This window comes from Pundamilia nyererei, unplaced genomic scaffold (assembly GCF_000239375.1).
Source record: "Pundamilia nyererei isolate P.nyererei 1_Seehausen unplaced genomic scaffold, PunNye1.0 scaffold00014, whole genome shotgun sequence".
In the NCBI taxonomy this organism is placed as follows: Eukaryota; Metazoa; Chordata; class Actinopteri; order Cichliformes; family Cichlidae; genus Pundamilia; species Pundamilia nyererei.
The window spans coordinates 4,012,013-4,022,805 of NW_005187415.1; the positions used below are offsets into that span (position 1 = coordinate 4,012,013).

General features: G+C 40.3%; 1 protein-coding gene across 1 annotated transcript in view; it reads left to right on the plus strand.

Moving 5' to 3' along the window:
* Window positions 1–1,735: 1,735 nt before the first annotated feature.
* Window positions 1,736–10,793, plus strand: part of nrcama (neuronal cell adhesion molecule a) — a 67,034-nt gene continuing 57,976 nt past the window's right edge. The window contains exon 1 of the mRNA XM_005725206.1: window positions 1,736–1,974. The gene's annotated coding sequence lies outside the window, so the exon portion shown is untranslated. The remainder of the gene's footprint in view (window positions 1,975–10,793) is intronic.

Sequence of the window (10,793 nt, forward strand, 5' to 3'; positions counted from 1 at the left end):
TGTTATGAATAAATCTTCTTTTTTGGTACTGTTACAGCTTTTATTTTGTTGTATTTATCCGCGACACCTTAAAGGCCTTGAAAATATCGTTGGACATAAACCGCTCTGTGGCGCAAAAAGGTTGGGGGCTGCTGTCCTAGAGGACGTCGGGCCCCCAAGCCACCCTCAGGAAGTCTGTTTTTGATTCTGACACTGACTCTAGACCAGGGGTGGACAACTCCAGGCCTCAAGGGCCGGTGTCCTGCAGGTTTTAGATCTCACCCTGGGTCAACCCACCTGAATCAAATGATTAGTTCATTACCAGGCCTCTGGAGAACTTCAAGATATGCTGAGGAGGTAATTTAGCCATTTAAATCAGCTGTGTTTGATCAAGGATATATCTAAAACCTGCAGGACACCGGGCCTTGAGGCCTGGAGTTGCCCACCCCTACTCTAGACAAATGCAAAGCTGGTGAAAAAAATAAAAGTGGCATCCACCTGTAGCCTAAAGCTATTTCTGTTATAGGAGTTGTGTCATTGTTGCTCCTTTTTCAGTAACAGCAAAGCAACTGAAACTGATTAGCACCCCCCTCTGCTACTTAACTGTTCACTTCATTATACCATAAGTTTAACTGCTTACTCTGATTGAAAAGTGTTCCTTTTTTTTTAGTAGCGTATGTAGTGTATGTGATGGTGAGTGAGAGAGAGATAGTGAGTCTGTAGATTACTGGTGTTGATGGCTGCAGTCTATAGAAGACATACTTCCTGTGTCCCTGACATGACACGACCTGAGTTATGTGGGATAGGTGAGGAGTGTTCACGCATACAGCTGTCATGTAAGAAGAAGGATCTGCAGTTTAAAATATGTAGTGGGATGGCGGGCCAGTAATGAAAATGTAATGTGCAGTGGAGTGTTTGACACCAGCAAGGCCTTGTTCATATCTGTATAGGCCATCTGTCCAGTCCAGGCACGTGACACTGGGAAACATCTATTAGCAGCACACTGTGTTAATTTTATACTGAATGGAGACTTTTGAAGGTGCCAGTGAAAAACACTGGCAGCAAAGCCAACATAAGTGCCAATGACTAAACTGCTCAATGTCTCAACATCTAAATCTTGCAAATGTAAGGTCTTTAAAAATAAGTGCCAAAACTATAAAGCAAACAAAGCTTAATGATAATTTACTAAAGTAATGGTTTCAACGTTTTAGAAATAAAGCCTTTACATCCCGGCAGGACTGTTTGTTTCACGCACCTTCGCCCGCAGGCCCCTCTGCTGCGCTCATTAAAGAGGGGTCGCTGTAGTTGGGTGTTTTTTTGTTGTTGTTTTTGTTGTTGTTTTTGTTTTTTTAAATCTGCGTCACATTGATAACGACTGAAAACATTAAAGCAAAGGAGTCTCACTCTGATTTAAAAGAAAATAGTCTTCTTTTTGTGAGGTTTTAGATTACTACTAGTTTATATTAGACTAAAATCAATAGATTAATAATATTAATTAAGTACCTGACAGAGTATTTACAGTCTGTGTTACCTTATTTGACAGAAATCTTAGCTTTTACTGTTGTTTCTCCATTACGATGAAAACATGCTGATGAGCTTCTTTTCCTGCTGGGGTAAATGGCATAAAAGTTTTCATGGCATGTAGGCCTTGTTTATACAATGTTTAAAGCACAAAGTCAAATGTTGGGCTAAAGCTTGGTCCCTTTTTTGTGAGAGGAGTGCGTCATCCTCTCTGAGCGTAGACGATCTCCGTCGCTGCTGGTTTTGACAGCGGTAGGGGAGCTGCTGGGGAGAGCGGAGGACCCGTGTGGACCACAGCTTGCTGTAGCAGCGGCTGAGAGGGGGGGGGAGCGGACACGCACCAGCCGGACACAGACTCTGAAACACACACACCTACCCACAGCACACACGCGCGCCTCTCTCAGCCTTTTCAGCAGCATCAACACACATTTCACTGACGGGGTGGAGGAAACAACAGTCGGGTTGTAGAAAACGGTGAGTGTTTCTCATCTCTTTTGCTTCTTTAAAGATGGAGTGGGGGGTGTGAAGGAGGGGGGTGTCTTTATTCTTTCATCCCCCCCCACGACATAAGGGTTAGGGTAATGGTGCAGCGAGTGTGTCAAGTCTTGTCATCTGCCGCGATGTCCCTGTGATGCTGGCTGGTCCAGGATGCCCAGGTTTGCGGTAACACAGCAATATGGACGCCCGGTATTATTTTGGATGCCGCCGAGTATGAGGCAGACGTTGCAGTGCGTGCACTAGCCGCACTGCATCTTGAGGAGCAGTAGCATCAAAGCCACAGGAGGGGAGGGAAAGCGGTTTGTCGGTGGGCCCTGGCGTTGAATGAAGCTGCTGGTGCAGCAGGGTCGGTGCTGCCGGCCGGTGCGGGCAGGCCCGTGAAAGCGCTGAGCGGATTACTTGATGTCTGCTGGTGATGCTGCCAGCTGTAGCTCAGCTCCCCCCTCCATCCTCCCGGTGTCATTTCAAGTGTTTTGACTTAAAGGGAAGCTTAAGCCGCCCTTGATTTCATATCGGAGATTTTGAGATGTAGGGTAAGAGCTCGACTGATTATAGTCGATAAAACGAAACCATTATACATGAGTTTGGAGGACAAAGGCACAGAGACGAGGACAGCCTTTAATATTTTTCAAGATTTGCTTGAAATATACATCAGCAGTCATATTAAACCCAATCTTATTATTATTACTACATCAGCTAAAAAAATGTTGTTCACCTTGCCATATAATTGTAATAGTAGCATTTAGCAGTCCTTTGTCATTAATGATTAGTGAATATTACTGAGCAAATGTTGGCCATGTTCTAATGAACTTGTGAGTTGGAAGTTTGTTAAAGTGTAGACAGTTTAAGACAAAATGCTGTAAAAGGTAGAAATCTATGATTCTCAGTGAGTGCACCTGAATACTGCAAAATGTGCATTTAGAAATAAAGAATACTGCAGTCACCGAAAGATTAGACAGCACTCCAACATCAGTAGGAATGTGAGCGTTTCTGCCATTCATCTAGACGTATTACAATGGTTATGTGAGTGCTTTGTGTGTTTGCACTTTGTTAGAATGGTGTGATGCAGTGTTAAGTGTTAATTAGCGATGGGCCATGATGGTGTAGATGCTGTAGTGATCATCTGCATGGAAGGAAATGTGCAATACAGCAGGGAGTTGTGACAAAGCTGATGTCCTGCCGCAGTCCAAGAAAGACAAGAAACTGAGTTTAGGGCACACTGGGGACGACGTGTGATTTTACTGTGGGGATTATGGTGGGCATACTAAAAAAATAGTATAATGCATCCAAACAGCTGTCAGTATTATACATTAAAGCGTAGAATCAATACAGAACATTTCTGCTGTTGTATAGATGTAGGCAGGATGAAAAGTAAATAATTGTTTAAATTCTACTAGTTCTGACTGTAATTTAACAGACAAGTTGCTTACAGTGTGGGATTGCAGATGTGAATGTGCTGGAAACTGTTCTGAAGCTACAGTGTGGTCTGTGTCTGTGGATGAGATGAACGTGGAGCTGAATAAACAGAACGTATTTGCTATAACAGCACAAGTGTGGGAGAAAAGTTGATATAGCATAGTATCGCAGTATTTTGCATGACGGTGTATCGATACAGGAACACCAAATAGCAGCATTTTTAAAAATAAATTAGATTTCTCTGTGAATATTATGAACAAGAGGGCTCATCTCATGCACCGCTATCCTGGGATAATGTTAGTTGAGCAAATTTACTTTAAATCTGCTCAGCCGAAAAACCGTCCCACTGCTGCCTCCTAATTCAGAGCAAGCTAATAGTTCAGTCACAAGCACCAGTTTTGGTTGTAATTGCACAGGTTGCTTGATAGGAGGCAACATTTCTGCAAACAGATGCAGTTTGACATAATTGTAACAGTTAAATGTGAATATCTGTCTATGTAGATATGATAGACAGAAATGTAGATAAGAAATATATGTAGATAGAAAATATGGGATTTTTTGACAATTTATCACAGTTAATTGTTGTATTATCAGGAAGAAATTGCATGAAATTGCTAACGTGATCCCATTCGATTGCAGACTGATATCTGATTGATATCAGATATCACCAAATGTTGATATTTTATTAAATAAAATATATCATATCATGAATGAACTATTGTGATAGTGTTCTGTTGTGGGATTTCCACCTCTACATAATATAGACTCAAATGTAAATGCAATGTAATGTAAATGACTCCAACCCTGATTTGCTTATTCATTGTGATTTCAAGGAACTGAGCCCAGTGTCCCTGTTATGCAGTGAAAAACAAACAAACAAGCACTGCTCTTTGCGTAGTGTTTAATTAAATGCATACATGCTTGTTCTATATGCTGCAGAAAGTCACTAGTGACTTCCACACCTGGCTGCAAAACAGTCCATGAGTGGGTAGAATCTTTTTGGAGGCAATAAGAATGGCACTGTGTGTCACTGCAGAATTTAAAGTGTGAGTTTTGTGGGGGTTTTCCTTGGGGTACTAACATTTGCAGCGTGATTCAATATGACTTGATGCCGTGCGCCCACTCTGACCCAGGGGCACCACCAAGGGGGGGCCAAGGGGGGCACTGGCCACACCCAAAATTTGCTAGCGCCCCCTGGCATGACTATCCAAAGATGGTAATAATTTTAGTAAATGTGAGCACAAGCGAGAGGAAGACAGCCTACAATGAGTTGAAACATTAACTTGTTATTTATTACTACATATGCAGTTTTTGTCATTCGTATTGTGTCACTTTGTACATCCCTCACGATCTTCTGTTTTTGGTGTGCCACCCCAATATTTTTGTAGCCTCCATATGGTCACCCCTATGAAAAAATTCTGAAAAAATTGACCCTGCATAGGAAAGTACTTTAGAGCACAGAAAATATTTGCAGGTTTAATAATTGTTGCAGTGAACAGGAAGCCTATAATTGTGCTGTGCGAGGCGGCACCAGAATGCTAATATCAACCTGCTAACCTACATTTCGAAAGCTCCAGTCAGCATTTAACTCTCTGTTCTTTTATAATCTCCAGGAAAACACAGCGAGAGCTAAGACTGCAAGAAAACATATCTAACTTTAACTGCCTTTAAGGTTTTAATTTCTTCTAAAACGTACGTGACGAAGCTCTCTGCAGTTATACGATCTCCTGCCAAAGCCAGCCCATGTTAGGCCACTGAAAAAAATACACAGGTGAGAATTAATAGAGAAAAAAAAAAGATTGTACACAGTTGTAACTGACAGGTACCGAATTATATTAAAGCTTTTCACTGAAAACATTTTGACAAGTCACAGCAAGGAAAAGCACAGGTTTGAAAAATGAAATGAAAAGTCTGAACTACATCAAGACACTTGAATATAACAGTACCGCTATTACATATCACCTCAGCTTTTATATGACGAGTCAACAATTCCTTCAGTTCCTTTTCTCTTTATTTAAAAATGTTACCTAAAATAATCTTCTCTTTTAAAAGTAGCGAACACCGGGTTTGTTTAAATGTTCTTGCAGCTGTAAATAGTGTTATAATAGTAGTACTATAATTGTTATCCCATGGCATGGCAGGTGTTGCATGTTGGCACTGTGGGCATGACTGCTGTTGGTGAGCTTTTCCCCCATGAGACATCAGACGACATACCTCCAGTCTCCTGTGAAAACTCCCCGGCCTGTCAGAGCAGTGCCAGCACTGAGCCATTACTCATGGCAGATGCACTGTCACCATCACTCTCCCGCTCTCCCATTTATCCACAGCCCATTAGACGAGAAGTCAGGCGATGGAGCTCGAAGTTTTGGTTTCGGTGTATTCTCAGTCTAACCGCTGTCGACTTAAATGATCGAACGATCTATAAACCAGAGACAGGTATGATGTTGTTTTCAGACTGATTGGGGATCAGGGTTCAGGTCAGCTTCCTTATATAACACCAAGGATTTAAATTAGTTTCATTCTCTGAAAAGGTTTTCTTTTCCATAGTATAGCTGTGATTAGAGCTTGAGGTTATTACAGTGGAAAATAACCTCAAGGAAGAATTACAGGCATAATTAGGTCAACTTTTAAAACCAGAAAAATAAATGAAGAAAGAATATATGTGCATGAAGCGAATGGCCACTTTGTTAGATACACCTGTTCAACTGCTCATTAACTAAATTATCCAAACAGCAAATCACACAGCAGCAACTTAGTGTATTTAGGTATGTAGACATGATAAATGTGACCTGTTGAAGTTCAAATTGGGATTCAGAATGGGGAAGAAAGGTCACTTAATTGACTTTGACAGTAGCATAGGTGTTGGTGGCAGACTGGCTGTTCTGAGTATTGCAGAAACTGCTTATTTACTGCGATTTCCCCCACGCAGTCAACTCTATGGTTTACCAAGAATGGTCAGAAAAAGAGAAAAAAATGCATGAATGCACCTCATGTTAAACCTTGAAGCAGGTGGGCTATAGCAGCAGAAGACCACAACTGGTACCACTCAAGTCAGCTAAGAAGCTGAATCTGAGGCCATGGTTTGCACAGCCTCACACACACAGCCTACCCGAGTGTTGTTGCTGACCATGTTCATTCTATCTGAAGCCTTCAACCATGTTCTGATGGCGACTTCCAGCAGGATAGCACACCATGTCACAAAGCTCAAATCATCGCAAAATGGTGCCCTGAAAATGAAATCAACTCACTGCACTCAAATGGCCTCGACACTCACCAGATATGAATCCAATAGAGCACCTTTGGAGAGATGGAGGAGATGCATACTGTAGATGTGCAGCCAACAAATCTGCTGCGCCTGTGGGATGTTGTCATGTCAGTATGGACCAAAATGTGTGAGGAATGTTTCCAGCACCTTGTTGAATTTGTGCAATTAAGAATTAATATTGAAGGCAAACGAGATCCAACCTGTAAAGCAAAGTGCAACTAATAGTAATGATGAATTAATATAGTACATTTAATTTAATTTAATTTTTTTTTTTACTTTGCCATTTTTTAGGTTAATGTGATTTAATTAGTGACAAAATAATATGTTAGCATTATTGATACATTTGCAATTTTTTTCATAAACTTAATAGAATCCCGTTGAAAAAAATTACACTTACCATTTCCTAATTTCAAATGTCTTTGAATTCCTGTTCTTGTTCTAACAGATCCAATTATTTCATGTAAAAATAAAGAAAAACATTGTAAAAATTACATTTTATAATCATAAACTTTGAAAAATAAACTTCTCTGTTGATTAGTTGTTAAATTCAACTGGAAAAACATACAAGTATCCTACTTTAACTATTATGAGGCTCCCATAGGAGAACTTGTACATTATTACCTCCAGTATGCATTTGATGTGTCATTTTTCTTTCAGAATTGGTGTTTAATATATTGAAATTGGAAACAACAAGGAAACATTGCTTCTTTTGTTAAATTCGTCTACAGAGATTGTTTTTTTTTCTTGCCAGTACTACATAAGAACAATAAAGTATTCAGGTGCACATACTAATGAAGTCACAACAGGAGCATCTTGGGGTTTTGTCTTCATACCGGATTTACTCATTCGTGCTGTGGAAGCTGCAGCCGAATGAACACAATTAGCATCATAGTACATCATAGATCCTTCGGTACTCTGTGGGCTAATAGCACCCTGCGGCGATGGTGGGGTGGGAGAACATAAACATCACCCCTCATCTTTGCTGTACCGCTTGGCTCATGGCTGAATGTGTCTGGGTGGCTGTTTTCATTAACGGATTGGAACACATGAAAATTAGCATCAGTGGTTGAAGATTGATGAATTAGAGAATGGGGACAAGTTAAAGCCAGGGCGGGAGGGTGACACGTAGCTTCTACTGGAAGGTCTCTGATAGAGCAGATGCTAGTGTTCTCCTCTCCTTTTTTATACAAGACAGATGGTTTTGTAATTGAGTGTGTGTGTGTGTGTGTGTGTGTGTGCGTGTGCATGTGCGTGTGTGTTTTCCATTTTTGGAATATGATGTTGTTTCGGGAAGATGGAAGAGACCCAGTTTTGCTCAGTGAGGGGCTTTGAGGACTACAGCAAATAAGCTGTATTGTGTCAAGCAGATCTGATTTTCTGCAAGACTAAATTCAAGTATTTGATGTCTTTGCTAACGTAAACACCAAGCTAGAGCTTAAATTAAAAACAGAATCTCCAGCTAAGGCAGGGCGATATCTTGATTTGCCTTGATATCTTTGATTGTGTCTTGTTTTGTGATCAACTCAATAAGTTGCATCGTTCCAACTGTCGTAGGGTAGACAGTGAGCTAGAACCAGATTTTCATTTAAACAAGTCAGTCCTTCAAGCTAGACATATGAAAATGGTGTCTATTTGCAGCTACCAGTAGGCACCCCCCTCCTAAACCTACTTGACCCCTTTGAAAATGAGATGTTATATCTCAAGAGGCTTAATGCATTTTTAACTGCTCAGCAGACTGCATTCAGTGATAAACATTCAGGTTATGAAGGAGACATCTCATGGTTTTCTTAAAGAACTTCTAAATCTCCAGTGTTGAATGCCATGGATAACCTGCTCATGCAGGTTTGAAGCATGTTCTTTATGTTGTACAAAAATTGTATTTTAAACCAAATTGTGATATTTTTCCAACTTTAATCAAGTGGTTTTAATTCAGAAAAAAACGACGATATAACAGCGAGTTAGATCAAAATACAAAATACTAAAGTCCAAAAGACAAGTCTTGAACTTATGTGCAGCTTTGAGAGTTGGTTAATTTACTCCTTTTCCACATATGCAGTCTAATTTTATGAACTTTGTTGCCATAGAAAAACAATGGCTAACTTTTGATTACCTGAGAGAATGAAACCAGGTCTTATTATGCAGAGACAGCCACCTACTGGCACTATGAGACTGATAACGTCTATTCACTGGGCTGACAACATCCAAACCAAGTGGCAGGGACTGTGTACAGAGTTACACACAGAAAACAATATTGTCCTAACTGATTTATGGGCAGGCTGATATTATTGGCTAATATTAAATATTTGCCAATTTGTTGGTGTTTTTTAAACAATTTAATGTAAAGAAGAGCAAGGAGAAACACCATTCAACCGTGTTATAAGGGTTGATGTTGCATACTTTGTCCACAAGACAATACATGTTTGGAATGTCACAAAGACAACAACCAGTAAATCCAAGCAGAGTCAGGCAAAGCATATATCTCTATCTCTATATATATATCAGATTTTTTACATCACCAATTATCAGTATTGGTATCGTTCATAAAAAACCTAAATTGATATCGCTCTGCAAAAAAACACAGCTACAGTGCAGAGAGCTTAGAAAGCCTTTTGTGGAATTTGAAAAAAAAAGTTAAAAATATTTATTAATTGAATTATGAAAGGAAATGAAAGGTAAGGAAAGAGAAATGGGAAGGCACAATGCTGGAGAATAGAGTGAAGGAGCACAACAAGACTAAGATTAATAAAAGGATGCATGGCATAGCAATCTTGAACTCCTGGCTCACATGTATACACACATATTGAATCCTGCATGTGTCCACTAATATAGTAACACAACAATCAAGGCTAAATGATAATCAATAATGACTGTAACTATCTGCCCCTCAATATTATTTCAGGCCCTTTTGAATAGAAAGCAATCAGTAAGTGTGACCCTGCTTGTAGACTGCAGGTGAGTTGCTTGTGGGGATCAGGTGGGCAACAGATGGTAGAGTGGGTGAGAGCAGATGAGTTGCCAGACTGGTGGTAGATGTCACTTGCTGAGTGTAAAAAAAAAAAAAAAAGTCCAACATGTATTTCTGAAGGGCTGATTTGATTTCATATACTGAGACATATGCACAGTTTGTTTAGATATGATTATCTTCACAACATAGCAGATGCCTCCAGATCTCTTAAAACCACATAGATTTCCACTTCTGACAAACTGCAAATTCTTCCAGTTCCTCTTATCCCTGAAGTTTTTAAAATATGCTGTTAAGGAAACAAAGGAAGCATGCTCAAATCCCGGTGGTGTGAGCTTAATTCATTGTATAGGCAGCTTAAAAATAAAATTACCCCCAGGCAGCCGAATCTTTGTCACAGCTCTAAAATGATTAGTAAGGATTTAAGTCAAAGAAGCCATTAAAGAACCTCTTTTATCGCACCAGACATCCAATTGGTTCAAGGCACCAGCATCACATGACAATTGTGAACCAACCAGCCTTAACAATGACTATTAAGGCTGTATTTATAGGGTATAATTGAATCTGGCAGCTTTTCACTACATATGCAGCTGCAAATAACTGCATCATCACTTTATATAGGAGTGGAGGAATTTTATCCTAAAGTTTTCATACTTGATTTGCAGAGTGTGTAATTATGCATTGCTTTTTAAGCCCTTTCACTGACCTGAATCAGACAGTGCTCTTACCACACCTACACCAGCCCGAGTAGCCTACACCTGCATGGAAGACTGGAGTCGTTTCCTCAGGAGAAAGTGAGCCCGGTCCCAGTTGCTCGTGGGGGTTACTCTGAAATGAGCGTCTGCTAATCGTCAGTATAGGAGTGGTAGAAGTGCTTCGGTTCAATGGAGCCCACATATGTCCTCAACCCTGCTTGTCTGACCTCGGAGAACGTCTCTTCTGAGCACTCCCTCAGTAAGAGTCCTCGGCTTGCACTCAAAGAATGGCTTTGTGGAGAAAAATAAACTGTGCAGTGAGCAGATGAGCAGGATCGAGAAGACAAGCGGTTCTCAGTGTGGAAAAGCTATCCATCAGCAGACTGATAAACCTATTAAACCCTCAAGTTTGTCGGCCTTGATGATAAGAGATAAAAAGAAAGGCATCTGTCATGTT